The sequence below is a fragment of the Acinonyx jubatus genome, chromosome A2 (genome assembly GCF_027475565.1).
Source record: "Acinonyx jubatus isolate Ajub_Pintada_27869175 chromosome A2, VMU_Ajub_asm_v1.0, whole genome shotgun sequence".
NCBI classification, from domain to species: domain Eukaryota; kingdom Metazoa; phylum Chordata; class Mammalia; order Carnivora; family Felidae; genus Acinonyx; species Acinonyx jubatus.
In genome coordinates, this window is record NC_069383.1 from 50,379,773 (window position 1) to 50,396,999 (window position 17,227).

A 17,227-nucleotide genomic window follows, 5' to 3' on the forward strand; every position below is an offset into this window, starting at 1 on the left:
TATATATATGTATGTATATATATATATATGCCACCTCTTCTTTATCCATCCATCCATCCAACCATCGATGGACATTTGGGCTCTTTCCATCCTTTGGCTATTGTTGACAGTGCTGCTATAAACATGGGGGTGCATGTGCCCCTTCAAAACAGCACACCTGTATCCCTTGCATAAATACCTAGTACTGCAATTGCTGGGTCATAGGGTAGTTCTATTTTTAGTTTTTTAAGGAACCTCCATACTGTTTTCCAGAGTGGCTGCACCAGTTTGCATTCCCACCAGCAGTGCAAAAGAGACCCTTTCTCCGCATCCTCGCCAACATCTGTTGTTGCCTGAGTTGTTCATGTTAGCCATTCTGACAGGTGTGAGGTGGTATCTCATTGTGGTTTTGATTAAGATTTGATTTTTAAGTAATCTCTACACCCAACATGGGCCTCAGACCCACAAGCCCGAGATCAAGAGTTGCATGCTCCACCAACTGAACCAGCCTGGCACCCTGAGAACAGAGTTTTCACTTTCTATTGATGGGACTTTGGCACAGTTTAAGTATTTTAAATTAATATATATTAATTTTATGATTTCTTCCAATGTTGAAAGAACAAAACCATAGTGTGTGGAAATTACAAACAAATAGGAATTCACTTGGAAGATAGACGTATAAATTTCTATAACCTTTTTTTTAAGTTTTTTAAAAAATTAATCTCTGCACCCATCGTGGGGCTTGAACTCATGATCAAGAGTCACACGCTCTTCCAACTAAGCCAGCCAGGCGCCCCTAAATTCCTATAATCTTTACATGGATAACTTGACATTGTTTCAAAGTTCTTAAAAATGTACAAACCACCTGAGAAGAAAAATACATTTTTCTTTTTTTTTTTTCTGGTGTTTTTTTTTTTAATATATGAAATTTATTGTCAAATTGGTTTCCATACAACACCCAGTGCTCATCCCAAAAGGTGCCCTCCTCAATACCCATCACCCACCCTCCCCTCCCTCCCACCCTCCATCAACCCTCAGTTTGTTCTCAGTTTTTAATAGTCTCTTATGCTTTGGCTCTCTCCCACTCTAACCTCTTTTTTTTTTTTAGAAAAATACATTTTTCAACACAAAAGAAAAATATTCTTAAGATTCAAAAAAATGAAGCAGCCAGTATAGATAGATGAAAATGAACTGAGTAGACAGTAGCCGCCGCCTCCCTCTCCCTAGCCCCAGGCAGAGAAAGGAGAGTGACAAGATTTCACTTCTAGATGGAAGGGGCTTGAAAAATACAGTAAGCTTAATTATATAGAAGAATTTAAAAAATTGTAGTTCTTGCACAACTGTGTTGGTGTCTAATATGATTGATTCTAAGATTTAAAGAAGAATGCATGAAAAAGATTGAAGAATATATATCAAAATATTCACATAGTGAATTTTTAAAAATTTATCCATTTCTTTTATTTCTTTTCCAGAATCAATAAGAATTACCTTTGGACTTGGAAAAAAAAATAGTTCTGTTAGGAATGCTTGTGAGCATGACTTTTCTTGCTTTGCTTTTTTTAAAAATTTATTTATTTTTGAGAGAGAGAGCGCGAGTCAGTGGGGGAGGGACAGAGAGGGAGACACAGAATTTGAAGCAGACTCCAGGCTCTGAGCTGTCAGCACAGAGCCCCACACAGGGCTTGAACCCACAAACCATGAGATCATGACCTGAGCTGAAGTCCAGCGCTTAACCAACTGAGCCACCCAGGTGCCCCTGCTTTGCTTTTAATAACATACTGTAAATGCCATTCCACTTTGCTCTCACTATGAAGGTGTTTGTACTCATAGCTATTGACTTTGCCAAGCTGATCTTTTTTACTTTGTATTAAATCTAGTTTTCTGGGGATCTTTCTGTCATTTATGCTTGCGTTTTTCCATGTTCCCATGATGAAGGCAGAAGTCGGTTCTAGAACCTGTTGTCATGGATATAGATGACACTAAGTTGGTTTAGAGGCATGCAATGGCAAGATAATGTAATTATGTAGTCTCTGAGACAAAGTAGTCCTCTTTAAAAAATTAAGTCAGTGAAAAAAATTAACAATGATTTCCATAGAATGTGTTATGCTTTCATTGTTCTTTATTCAGTCACCTGGCTATGAGTAGAAATGTCTGGTGGGGTAAAAGTCAAACCTGGAGGTGACTCAGAGCCCTAGACTAAATTCCAATCTGATTTCTGTTACTCATTCACTGTGTCCAAGGCCCTCTGACCCCGTTTCCAAAAGGATTTAAAACAATGACCTGGTAAGGCCTCCCAGTGTTCAGAATAATGCCCTAAATCCAGCTTTTAAAATCTTTTTGCATGCAGGTTCTTATGTATTTCTCAGAGGATTATGTATTCTGAAAACAATAAGGTATTTAATTTACAGGTGATGAAACTGAGCGGATAGATTAAGAGTTGACCAAGGTCATTCAGGTGGGTTGGGAGACAATAGAGATCTGTAAACCCAGAATTTGCACCCCTGGAACCCTAATCACTACAGGAAAAATACACAAGCAACAATCATTTGTAAAGTGCCTCCCATGAGCAGGCACCGTGACAGATGCTCATTTTATGGGGTTTTTAATTTCTCCACAACCTTGAAGTCTTGAGAGCAAATTATTATTCCCATGAAACAGATGATAACCATGAGGCACAAAAAGTATTTGTGACTTCCTTATAGGCCATAGTTGGTAAAGGGAAGATTTCAGGTGTGAACCCAGGACCTCAGGTTCTATGTCAAATGTTTTTGAATGGATTTTGAAAAACCTTTGAACATTAATATTATTGTTAAAATGGTTTCATCTGAAGGTCAGAATCTGGTTACCTCTGGGGTGGGAGTGAGGATTGACTGGAAATGGGCATGAATGAACTCTTTAAAGTTTTAAAAACATTTTATTTTTGAGAGAGAGGGAGAGAGACAGAGCATGAGTGGGGGAGAGGCAGAGAGAGAGGGGGACACAGAATCCAGGCTGTCAGCACTGGCCCGACATGGGGTTCAAACTCACTGACTGTGAGATCATGACCGGAGCCGAAGTTGGACGCTCAGCCAACTGAGGCACCCAGGCACCCCAGTGAACGAACTCCTTAAGAAGGAAACATTCCCTGGCCCAAAAACAGACACATAGACCAATGGAATAGAATAGAAACCCCAGAACTAGACCCACAAACGTATGGCCAACTAATCTTTGACAAAGCAGGAAAGAATATCCAATGGAAAAAAGACAGGCTCTTTAACAAATGGTGCTGGGAGAACTGGACAGCAACATGCAGACGATTGAAACTAGACCACTTTCTCACACCATTCACAAAAATAAACTCAAAATGGATAAAGGACCTGAATGTGAGACAGGAAACCATCAAAACCTTAGAGGAGAAAGCAGGAAAAGACCTCTCTGACCTCAGCAGTAGCAATCTCTTACTCGACACATCCCCAAAGACAAGGGAATTAAAAGCAAAAATGAACTACTGGGACCTTATGAAGATAAAAAGCTTCTGCACAGCAAAGGAAACAACCAACAAAACTAAAAGGCAACCAACGGAATGGGAAAAGATATTTGCAAATGACATATCGGACAAAGGGCTAGTATCCAAAATCTATAAAGAGCTCACCAAACTCCACACCCCAAAAAACAAATAACCCAGTGAAGAAATGGGCAGAAAACATGAAGAGACACTTCTCTAAAGAAGACATCCGGATGGCCAACAGGCACATGAAAAGATGCTCAATGTCGCTCCTCATCAGGGAAATACAAATCAAAACCACACTCAGGTATCACCTCACGCCAGTCAGAGTGGCCAAAATGAACAAATCAGGAGACTATAGATGCTGGAGAGGATGTGGAGAAACGGGAACCCTCTTCCACTGTTGGCGGGAATGTAAATTGGTGCAGCCACTCTGGAAAACAGTGTGGAGGTTCCTCAGAAAATTAAAAATAGACCTACCCTATGACCCAGCAGTAGCACTGCTAGGAATTTATCCAAGGGATACAGGAGTACTGATGCATAGGGGCACTTGTACCCCAATGTTCATAGCAGCACTCTCAACAATAGCCAAATTATGGAAAGAGCCTAAATGTCCATCAACTGATGAATGGATAAAGAAATTGTGGTTTATATACACAATGGAATACTACGTGGCAATGAGAAAGAATGAAATATGGCCCTTTGTAGCAACGTGGATGGAACTGGAGAGTGTGATGCTAAGTGAAATAAGCCATACAGAGAAAGACAGATACCATATGGTTTCACTCTTATGTGGATCCTGAGAAACTTAACAGAAACCCATGGGGGAGGGGAAGGGAAAAAAAAAAAGAGGTTAGAGTGGGAGAGAGCCAAAGCATAAGAGACTCTTAAAAACTGAGAACAAACTGAAGGTTGATGGGGGGTGGGAGGGAGGGGAGGGTGGGTGATGGGTATTGAGGAGGGCACCTTTTGGGATGAGCACTGGGTGTTGTATGGAAACCAATTTGACAATAAACTTCATATATTGAAAAAAAAATAAAAATTAAAATAAAATAAAAAACAAAAGAAATGAACAAAAAAAAAAAAAGGAAACGTTCCCTATCTTGATCTGGATGATGGTCCTATAGTTATATACATATGCAAAAAGTCATTAAACTGTACACTTCAGATTTATGCATTTTATCATATGTAAAAAACAGCTCAATAAATATTATAAAAAATATCACTTATTGTCCCACACCAGTGCAACTATGTGATATGTTCTTTTCCACTTATTCTGAAAACACTTTTCCATAATGATTCATAATGTGCATATTAATCATTTTAAAATGATGATGTTGATCGCTTCCCAACCTTTTGGCTAAGATCAAGTGTAAAATGATGATGTTGACACTTTTAGAAATACTTTCCTATTCCTTTCACTTTGGATTTTTTTTGTTTCCAGTTTGATTCTTAAAGCCCTTCTGCAAGGTAGGAAAGACTGGCATTGTTTTCCTCATTTGGTAAATGGGAATAAGACTCAAATGACCTAGTTTTATGTAACTTATGATTTATTTTCAAACTCTTTCCAAAAAATATTGGAGGTGGTAGTTAAGGGATTTGTCCAAAGCCATGAAGAAGTAGGGATAGAACTAAGATGAGCTGAATTTGGTTCTCATTCCTCTGGGCTCCAGGTTCCTGTCACTACCTTCCATCTGTGCATGTGACAGGGGTGTGTGTCTTGGGGGCTCCACTCAGCTGTCCACATGCCACTCAGACATCAAACTAGCCTCTGATTCTTTAAGGAGAGAAGATAAGAAAAGAATGTGCAGGTCAGTTGCATGTCTAAGGTTCTGATCACCTTTTTAAAATTACATAAGCTAGGAGCATTTGGGTGGCTCAGTAGGTTGAATGTCCGAACTCTTGATTTTGGTTCATGGTGATGATCCTATTGGGCTCCACGCTGTGTGTGGAGGCTGCTTGAGATTCTGTCTCTCTCTCTCCCTCTGCCCCTTTCCCCCGCTGGTGTGCCCTCTCTAAAAATAAAGAAATAAACAAAATTACATAAGCTATACATTTTAATTGTGGAAGAATCAGGAATACAGATTAGCCCAAAATTCAAATAATCACCAAAATATCAATGCTTAGATATAATCACTGTTAATATTTTGGCATGCATCCTTTCAAACTTTTCTCTGTGTTGTTATATATGCAAAACTGTATTTTCTTTAGCTTAGCAGCATATCAGCAACATTTATTCATATTTATAAACATAAATCTGCATCACCCTTTCAATGACTATGTAGATACCATGATATTAACTGGCACTCTATTTTTAACAGCATAGGTTGTGTCCAATTTTTCTCTATTACAAAGAAGGCTTGTTTTGAGTAATCTTAAATGTAAATTTTTTCCTGTTTGGTTATTTTCTTGGAATACATTTCTAGAAATAGAATTGCTGAGTCAAATTTCTAGTTAAAAATTTTTTTTAACATTTTAAAGTTACACTAAGCATCTGATATTAATAATAAAAACAATTCATGAAATAAAGTCATTTTTTCATTCCACCACCCTAGCAAACTTTTCTGATTTTTTTCTTTTTAAATCTTGCCCATAAGCACATATGATTTATATAGTTACAGAATGCTTACTGTTTTGTCTTTTTTATTATAACTTTTTAAAAAGTAATTTCTACGCTCAATGTGGAGCTCTAACTTACCACCCCGAGATTAAGAGTCACATATTCTACTGACTCAGCCAGCCAGGCTTTCCTATGATAAAAATCTCTATTAGAACTTATTAGCCCCTAGGGGCACCTGGGTGGCTTAGTTGGCTCAGGTCATGATCTCACGGAGTTCGAGCCCCACATTGGGCTCTGTGCTGATAGCTCGGAGCCTGGAGCCTGCTTCAGATTCTGTGTCTTCCTCTCTTTCTGCCCACCCCCCACTTGTGTTCTGTCTCTCTGTCTCTCAAAAATGAATACAAGTAAAAAAAAAATTAAAAAAAGAACTTATTAGCCCCTACTTTTTATAATTTTCATTTTCCATGACTGTATACTAGTTTATCAACTTTATTTTATTTTTTTTTTACATTCCTTGTGAATTTAATGCACTAAATACACATACACATACAAACAAGTTATAAGTATTAAGGAATAGGTCTATAATCTTTTTTTTTTTTTAAGGTCAGGAAACTTATTTTTTTTTATTTTTTTTTCTACCTTTATTTTTATTTTTATTTTTTTATTTTTATTTTTTTTATATATGAAATTTATTGTCAAATTGGTTTCCATACAACACCCAGTGCTCATCCCAAAAGGTGCCCTCCTCAATACCCATCACCCACCCTCTCCTCCCTCCCACCCCCCATCAACCCTCAGTTTGTTCTCAGTTTTTAACAGTCTCTTATGCTTTGGCTCTCTCCCACTCTAACCTCTTTTTTTTTTTTTTTTCCTTCCCCTCCCCCATGGGTTCCTGTTAAGTTTCTCAGGATCCACATAAGAGTGAAACCATAGGGTATCTGTCTTTCTCTGTATGGCTTATTTCACTTAGCATCACACTCTCCAGTTCCATCCACGTTGCTACAAATGGCCATATTTCATTTTTTCTCATTGCCACGTAGTATTCCATTGTGTATATAAACCACAATTTCTTTATCCATTCATCAGTTGATGGACATTTAGGCTCTTTCCATAATTTGGCTATTGTTGAGAGTGCTGCTATGAACATTGGGGTACAAGTGCCCCTATGCATCAGTACTCCTGTATCCCTTGGATAAATTCCTAGCAGTGCTACTGCTGGGTCATAGGGTAGGTCTATTTTTAATTTTCTGAGGAACCTCCACACTGCTTTCCAGAGCGGCTGCACCAATTTGCATTCCCACCAACAGTGGAAGAGGGTTCCCGTTTCTCCACATCCTCTCCAGCATCTATAGTCTCCTGATTTGTTCATTTTGGCCACTCTGACTGGCGTGAGGTGATACCTGAGTGTGGTTTTGATTTGTATTTCCCTGATGAGGAGCGACGCTGAACATCTTTTCATGTGCCTGTTGGCCATCCGGATGTCTTCTTTAGAGAAGTGTCTCTTCATGTTTTCTGCCCATTTCTTCACTGGGTTATTTGTTTTTTGGGGTGTGGAGTTTGGTGAGCTCTTTATAGATTTTGGATACTAGCCCTTTGTCCGATATGTCATTTGCAAATATCTTTTCCCATTCCGTTGGTTGCCTTTTAGTTTTGTTGGTTGTTTCCTTTGCTGTGCAGAAGCTTTTTATCTTCATAAGGTCCCAGTAATTCACTTTTGCTTTTAATTCCCTTGCCTTTGGGGATGTGTCGAGTAAGAGATTGCTACGGCTGAGGTCAGAGACGTCTTTTCCTGCTTTCTCCTCTAAGGTTTTGATGGTTTCCTGTCTCACATTCAGGTCCTTTATCCATTTTGAGTTTATTTTTGTGAATGGTGTGAGAAAGTGGTCTAGTTTCAACCTTCTGCATGTTGCTGTCCAGTTCTCCCAGCACCATTTGTTAAAGAGCCTGTCTTTTTTCCATTGGATGTTCTTTCCTGCTTTGTCAAAGATTAGTTGGCCATACGTTTGTGGGTCTAGTTCTGGGGTTTCTATTCTATTCCATTGGTCTATGTGTCTGTTTTTGTGCCAATACCATGCTGTCTTGATGATGACAGCTTTGTAGTAGAGGCTAAAGTCTGGGATTGTGATGCCTCCCGCTTTGGTCTTCTTCTTCAAAATTACTGTGGCTATTCGGGGCCTTTTGTGGTTCCATACGAATTTTAGGATTGCTTGTTCTAGTTTCGAGAAGAATGCTGGTGCAATTTTGATTGGGATTGCATTGAATGTGTAGATAGCTTTGGGTAGTATTGACATTTTGACAATATTTATTCTTCCAATCCATGAGCAGGAAATGTCTTTCCATTTCTTTAAATCTTCTTCAATTACCTTCATAAGCTTTCTATAGTTTTCAGCATACAGATCCTTTACATCTTTGGTTAGATTTATTCTTAGGTATTTTATGCCTCTTGGTGCAATTGTGAATGGGATCAGTTTCTTTATTTGTCTTCCTGTTGCTTCATTGTTAGTGTATAAGAATGTAACTGATTTCTGTACATTGATTTTGTATCCTGCAACTTTGCTGAATTCATGTATCAGTTCTAGCAGACTTTTGGTGGAGTCTATCGGATTTTCCATGTATAATATCATGTCATCTGCAAAAAGCGAAAGCTTGACTTCATCTTTGCCAATTTTGATGCCTTTGATTTCCTTTTGTTGTCTGATTGCTGATGCTAGCACTTCCAACACTATGTTAAACAACAGCGGTGAGAGTGGGCATCCCTGTCGTGTTCCTGATCTCAGGGAAAAAGCTCTCAGTGTTTCCCCATTGAGGATGATGTTAGCTGTGGGCTTTTCATAAATGGCTTTTATGATCTTTAAGTATGTTCCTTCTATCCCGACTTTCTCAAGGGTTTTTATTAAGAAAGGGTGCTGGATTTTGTCAAAGGCCTTTTCTGCATCGATTGACAGGATCATATGGTTCTTCTCTTTTTTTTTGTTAATGTGATGTATCACGTTGATTGATTTGCGAATGTTGAACCAGCCCGGCATCCCAGGAATGAATCCCACTTGATCATGGTGAATAATTCTTTTTATATGCCGTTGAATTCGATTTGCTAGTATCTTATTGAGAATTTTTGCATCCATATTCATCAGGGATATTGGCCTGTAGTTCTCTTTTTTTACTGGGTCTCTGTCTGGTTTAGGAATCAAAGTAATACTGGCTTCATAGAATGAGTCTGGAAGTTTTTCTTCCCTTTCTATTTCTTGGAATAGCTTGAGAAGGATAGGTATTATCTCTGCTTTAAACGTCTGGTAGAACTCCCCTGGGAAGCCATCTGGTCCCGGACTCTTATTTGTTGGGAGATTTTTGATAACCGATTCAATTTCTTTGCTGGTTATGGGTCTGTTCAAGCTTTCTATTTCCTCCTGATTGAGTTTTGGAAGAGTGTGGGTGTTCAGGAATTTGTCCATTTCTTCCAGGTTGTCCAATTTGTTGGCATATAATTTTTCATAGTATTCCCTGATAATTGTATCTCTGAGGGATTGGTTGTAATAATTCCATTTTCATTCATGATTTTATCTATTTGGGTCATCTCCCTTTTCTTTTTGAGAAGCCTGGCTAGAGGTTTGTCAATTTTGTTTATTTTTTCAAAAAACCAACTCTTCGTTTCGTTGATCTGCTCTACAGTTTTTTTAGATTCTATATTGTTTATTTCTGCTCTGATCTTTATTATTTCTCTTCTTCTGCTGGGTTTAGGCTGCCTTTGCTGTTCTGCTTCTATTTCCTTTAGGTGTGCTGTTAGATTTTGTATTTGGGATTTTTCTTGTTTCTTGAGATAGGCCTGGATTGCAATGTATTTTCCCCTCAGGACTGCCTTTGCTGCGTCCCAAAGCGTTTGGATTGTTGTATTTTCATTTTCGTTGGTTTCCATATATTTTTTAATTTCTTCTCTAATTGCCTGGTTGACCCACTCATTCGTTAGTAGGGTGTTCTTTAACCTCCATGTTTTTGGAGGTTTTCCAGACTTTTTTCTGTGGTTGATTTCAAGCTTCATAGCATTGTGGTCTGAAAGTATGCATGGTATAATTTCAATTCTTGTAAACTTATGAAGGGCTGTTTTGTGACCCAGTATATGATCTATCTTGGAGAATGTTCCATGTGCACTCGAGAAGAAAGTATATTCTGTTGCTTTGGGATGCAGAGTTCTAAATATATCTGTCAAGTCCATCTGATCCAATGTCTCATTCAGGGCCCTTGTTTCTTTATTGACCGTGTGTCTAGATAATCTATCCATTTCTGTAAGTGGGGTGTTAAAGTCCCCTGCAATTACCACATTCTTATCAATAAGGTTGCTTATGTTTATGAGAAATTGTTTTATATATTTGGGGGCTCCGGTATTCGGCGCATAGACATTTATAATTGTTAGCTCTTCCTGATGGATAGATTATACAACGTCCTTCTTCATCTCTTGTTACAGCCTTTAATTTAAAGTCTAGTTTGTCTGATATAAGTATGGCTACTCCAGCTTTCTTTTGGCTTCCAGTAGCATGATAAATAGTTCTCCATCCCCTCACTCTCAATCTAAAGGTGTCCTCAGGTCTAAAATGAGTCTCTTGTAGACAGCAAATAGACGGGTCTTGTTTTTTTATCCATTCTGATACCCTATGTCTTTTGGTTGGCGCATTTAATCCATTTACATTCAGTGTTATTATAGAAAGATACGGGTTTAGAGTCATTGTGATGTCTGTATGTTTTATGCTTGTAGTGATGTCTCTGGTACTTTGTCTCACAGGGTCCCCCTTAGGATCTCTTGTAGGGCTGGTTTAGTGGTGACAAATTCCTTCAGTTTTTGTTTGTTTGGGAAGACCTTTATCTCTCCTTCTATTCTAAATGACAGACTTGCTGGATAAAGGATTCTCGGCTGCCTATTTTTTCTGTCTAGCACACTGAAAATCTCGTGCCAATTCTTTCTGGCCTGCCAAGTTTCAAAAGAGAGATCAGTCATGAGTCTTATAGGTCTCCCTTTATATGTGAGGGCACGTTTACCCCTTGCTGCTTTCAGAATTTTCTCTTTATCCTTGTACTTTGCCAGTTGCACTATGATATGTCGTGCAGAAGATCGATTCAAGTTACATCTGAAGGGAGTTTTCTGTGCCTCTTGGATTTCAATGCCTTTTTCCTTCCCCAGATCAGGGAAGTTCTCAGCTATAATTTCTTCAAGTACCCCTTCAGCACCTTTCCCTCTCTCTTCCTCCTCTGGGATACCAATTATGCATATATTATTTCTTTTTAGTGTATCACTTAGTTCTCTAATTTTCCCCTCATACATACACCTGGATTTTTTTATCTCTCTTTCTCTCAGCTTCCTCTTTTTCCATAACTTTATCTTCTAGTTCACCTATTCTCTCCTCTGCCTCTTCAATCCGAGCTGTCGTCGGTTCCATTTTGTTTTGCATTTCGTTTAAAGCGCTTTTCAGCTCCTCCTGACTGTTCCTTAGTCCCTTGATCTCTGTAGCAAGAGATTCTCTGCTGTCCTCTATACTGTTTTCAAGCCCAGCAATTAATTTTATGACTATTATTCTAAATTCACTTTCTGTTATATTAAATCCTTTCTGATCAGCTCATTAGCTGTTGTTCTTTCCTGGAGATTCTTCTGAGGGGAATTCTTCCGCTTGGTCATTTTGGATAGTCCCTGGCGTGGTGCGGACCTGCAGGGCACTTCCCCTGTGCTGTGGTGTATAACTGGAGTTGGTGGGCGGGGCCGCAGTCCGACCTGATGTCTGCCCCCAGCCCACCACTGGGGCCACAGTCAGACTGGTGTGTGCCTTCTCTTCCCCTCTCCTGGGGGCGGGATTCACTGTGGGGTGGCGTGGCCCTTCTGGGCTACTTGCACACTGCCAGGCTTGGGGTGCTGGGGATCTGGCGTATTAGCTGGGGTGGGTAGGCAAGGTGCACAGGGGCAGCAGGGGCAGGCTTAGCTCGCTTCTCCTCAGGTGATCCACTTCAGGAGGGGCCCTGTGGCAGCGGGAGGGAGTCAGATCCGCTGCCGGAGGTTTGGCCCCCGCAGAAGCGCAGGTGTTTGCGCGGAGCGAGCAAGTTCCCTGGCAGGAACTGGTTCTCTTTGGGATTTTGGCTGGGGGATGGGCGGGGGAGGTGGCGCTGGCGAGCGCCTTTGTTCCCCACCAAACTGAGCTCTGTCGTCCGGGGGCTCAGCAGCTCTCCCTCCCTTTGTCCTCCAGCCTTCCGGCTTTCCGAGCAGAGCTGTTAACTTATGACCTCCCAGACGCTGAGTCGCGCTTGCTGTCAGAACACAGTCCGTCAGGCCCCTCCGCTTTTGCAAGCCAGACTCGGGGGCTCTGCTTGGCCGGCGAGCCGCCCCCCTGCCCCGGCTCCCTCCCGCCAGTCCGTGGAGCGCGCACCGCCTCGCCGCCCTTCCTACCCTCTTCCGTGGGCCTCTCGTCTGCGCTTGGCTCCGGCGACTCCGTTCTGCTAATCCTCTGGCGGTTTTCTGGGTTATTTAGGCAGGTGTAGGTGGAATCTAAGTGATCAGCAGGACGCGCGGTGAGCCCAGCGTCCTCCTATGCCGCCATCTTCCCCAAGAGTCCTAGTTTATCAACTTTAAACACTGTTTAACAATTCCTTGTTGTTGGGCATTCAGATTGTTTTCAATTCTTTAATTTTAAGGGTACAATAAATATCTGGTGCATTTAGCTTTTTCTTAAAAAAATTTTTTTTTAACATTCATTTTTGGGAGACAGAGACAGAGTGTGAGCAGGGGAAGGGCAGGGAGAGAGGGAGAGACCTCATCCGAAGCAGGCTCCAGGCTCCAAGGTGTCAGCACGGAGCCCGATGCGGGGCTCGAACCCATGAACTGAGAGATAATAACCTGAGCTGAAGTTGGGCGCTTAATTGACTGAGCCACCCAGGTGTCCCTAGCTTTTTCAGAATGATTTCCTTATGTGTAATTTCTTCAAAGTGATAGTACTGAGTTCAATAACATTATTTTTAGATCATAATACATTTTACTAAATTAACCCAAAGAAATGATCTCACTTTCCAAAATACCAATACCACCGACCCCATCCCTACCTGGCAGTCTTTTCACTGACATGGTTGGTTGTAAGGATTCTGCTCTGCACCACCCTAGGGGGCACCATACTATGGTATCCTACCCCTATTCTTATTACAGATCCAATCCCAAACTCAAAAATAGTCATGAACTTGGGCAGGGGGTGGGGGGGCAGTTGCACACCTAGGTGGCTCAGTTGGTTGAGTGTCCAACTTCTGCTCAGGTCGTGATCTCACAGTTTGTTATGTTCGAGCCCTGCATTGGGTTCTCTGCTGTCAGTGTGGAGCCCCTCAGATCCTCTGTCCCCTCCCTCTCTGTCCCTCCCATGCTCACTTTCAAAAATAAACAAAAACATTTAAAAAGAAAAATAGCCATGAACTCACATGTTTTCTCTATGCCCCCTACTTTGCAAAGAAATACAAATCATTTGAAATTTTTAAAAATGCAGCCATGAGTAAGAGTGTAGTAGGTGTTATGTATTTGCTGATACTTTATTTTTACAGTAGTTCCTCCCCACTTATCTGTGGAGGATACATTCTAAGATTCCCAGTGGATGCCTGAAACCACGGATAGTACTGACCCCTAAATATGTTTTTTTCCTAGGTATACACATCTATGATAAAGTTTAATTTATAAATTAGGCACAAGAAGAGATTAAGAACAATAGTAAAATAGAACAAGTATAATATGCTATAATAAAAGTTATGTAAATATGGTCTTTCTCTTAGAATATTAGACTTTACTCTTCTTGTGATGATGTGAGATGATAAAATGCCTACATGATGAGATGAAGTGAGATGAATAACAGGCATCGTGATGTAGAGTCAGGCTACTATATACGTCAGAAGGAGGATCATCTACTTTCTGACCACAGTTGACCCGAGGTAACTGAAACCTCAGGGAGCAAACCACAGATGAAGGGGACTGTGGTATTGTAGGTTTGGTTTGTCACAGACACCATTCTGTCAGTTGTCTGTGTTTTGCCATTGTGATGGTTTACTGGGCAGAGAAACATGCCTTAATTTTATTTTGTTTCTTGTTACTATAGAAGTGATACATGCAATACAGAAGGCACGACCAAGCAATATAGTTATTAGCTTGTTGCTTGTTTGCTACATGACAGGCCCCAGTGTAAATCTGTTCATTCATTTCTCTCATTGAATCTTTACATTAATCTTATGAAGTAGGCACTAACATTATTAACATTAGCCCCATTTCGTAAATAAGGAAGCTCTAGCATAGAGTGATGTTTAATTAGCTTGCCAAAGTTATATGGTTATTAAGCGACACGTTAGAATGCTTACCTCCCAAACCTACTAATGACGCTATCCTATGAGGAGCCGCCTCTTACTCTATCTGCCCCAACGAAACTTCTATTATCTCCCAACCTAGTGACCATCACAAATTTTATGCATGCCCTTTCTCTTTTGTTGCATTTTACCTAGTATTACATTACATCTATTATACACAAAGCGTGTACTACTATGTAAGTGTATTTCTATATTAATGATTCGTAACATTTCCCAATTTCAATGTGCTTCATCAGAATTCTTTCAGATGGCTGCATTAAGAGTCCACAGTGTATTTGTGCCTTAATTTACCATTTCCCTGGTGTTTGACATTTTGCTAGGCACGTGCCATTTTTATCCATCATTTAATAGTTTCATGGGAGTAGGCGTTCAATAGACAATTACTGAGTGAGTCACCAACCTCTTAAAGACAGATGAGAGGAGGTGCACAAGTGTTTTCTCTCTCATCTTTCTCAACAGACGTCCTCAACCTAGCATCGTGTCATGGATATAACAAAAACCTTTTGAAGACGATATGGATGTTAATACTTCTTTAATAAAGGGATAAACACTGTAGGAGCTCTGTATGAGTTACTACTCCTCCTTAAAGGATTAGTCACTTGCTTGATTTTCTCTCCTGGGTTCCCCCCCCCCCCCCACGTTGGTGATCTATCAGATTAGCAAAACTAGTTTCATCCAGTATTCTAAGAGGTGTCTCTGTGAAAGACAAGGAAGACATTTGTTATTAGTTATCTATCACTGCATAATACATTACTCCAAAATTTAGCAGCTTAAAACAAACATTCATGATTTCATACAAGTACTAAGAGTCAAAGATCCAGGAAGGGCTTACCACAGTGGTACTGAGAATCCCTTGTGAGGTTGCAGTCAAACTGCTGGCTGGAGCTGCAATCATCTTTGGGCTCCACTGTGGCCAGGGAACCCGCTTCCAAGCCCACTCCTGAGGTTGTTGGCAGCCCTCAGTTCCTCGCTGGCTTCATTCCTCACCAGGTGGGTCTTCTCACCATGTGGCAGTGGCAGCTTGCTTCCCTCCCCCAGGGCAAGTGATCTGAAGTTGGGGTGAGGTGGTGGAGAGCACTCAGACAGAGGCTAGGGCTGGAAGTGTGTTTTGTGAAGTAAGTCAACTTTCTGCCTAATGGCTGGCAAAGACTTTGCAAAGCATGAACCTATAAACTTAGGTGGAAATGGTCTTTAGGCTCTGGGAGCACACAGATGTGTATGGCGCTTGAATGGGTAACTGACTGAGATTTTATTCAGATTTTTGGCAAATGGTTCATCAGAACCAGGTGGGTGTATGACAGGAATAGAGGCTCAAACGGTGAACAAGACACAGTTCTTGCCCCCCCTGGAGCTTGTCATAGGAAGACAGGAAAACGAACTAGCAAATAAAGTATTCTGAGAGGTAGGGAGTGTGATGGGGTAGAGGTAGGAAGCTCATGGCAGGAAGCTTAACTCATAAATGTATATTGGGGGGGGGATGTAAATTAGTAGAGGACAACTGAAGGCAGAAAGAAGGAAGTAAGAAATGGGGGGAGAGGTTAAGTAAAAGAGGTCACAGAATGGCAGGGCATGTGCAGCCATTCTGTCAGACTTCAGTGGGGCTGTAGTTCTTTTAGCATCTCTAGCATCTTCTATGCTACAAGTCAGAATACTGTGACAATCACAGTAACTTTTTTTCTTCTAAATTTAGTTGACCACTTTAGTACAAGGGTCCTTTCAGTGAGCATGAAATGGGGAGCTTTCAAGAAAATTTCTGTCAAAGTTTAAGGACTTTTATGGCTTCCAGTCTGCTAACTGGAGCCTTTATTTGTTGTTGCAGAGGAACAAGCTGGTAATGACTATTCTTAAAATTCACCAGCTTGTTTTAGTAATTTATGTCAGGATTTTTCTTTGGGTTACCTTACATATTGCTTTGCATTTTGGTTTTGGGATTTGTTTTTTGGCAGGGAAGGAGAAAACCACAAAAATCAACCCATAAACAAAATAGTGAAAAATGAGTTATTTTTAAATTTTCTGTGGGAACCTGGCAAGTTTGCTGACGTCTAGGAATTGTTTGGAAGGTGCAGTTCATCTTGATTTTATGTCTCTTGACTGGCACTCAGGTTTCCAGCCTGTAGGAAATCACTGGAGCCCCAGGATGGTCAGAACAATCTAAAGGGGGCCCCAAAAGATGTAACCAAGAAGTCGTAGTACTGAATACCAGAGTCAGTAGCCAAGGATGTGGTTGTGAATGGGAAACAAAATGGAGTCCTCTTGCTAGCAGCATATATAACAGCATCGGGGTTCTCTGTGGTCTAGGCTGCTGGACAGCAGACCCTTCATCTCCCCAAGAGCTGGCTAGGAAACCTGCCTGTAAGAATTTCCCTCATCCCCAGGTCAGCTTTGTGGAGCCGAGGGTATTCCAAGATTCAGGTGTTTACTCAGTTCAGGTCACTGTTGCCAAACACTTTCATAATCATTTTAACTCTGCAAGATGGATAATATGACCGTTTTATCATTTTGACATCATACAAGTGTGAGGATGGGACGACCTGGAGGCAAGAGTAGTAGAAGTGAACATTTCAACGAGGTGGCAGAAAATTATGGTATGATCAAATTGGAGAATTTCTGAAGAAGAAAAATAAGAGGCATGATTTTCTTTTTAAATGATTTTTTTTTCCAGCTAAGAGCCTTTTGATGCCTCAGCTTTTTCTTTAAAAAAATTTTTTTTGATTAAAGGGCACCTGGGTGGTTCATTGGGCCAAGCATCCAACTTCGGTTCTGGTCATGATCTCACGGGTTTGTGGGCCCAAGCCCCACATCAGGCTCTGCGCTGACAGCTTGGTGAGTGGAGTCTGCTTTGGATT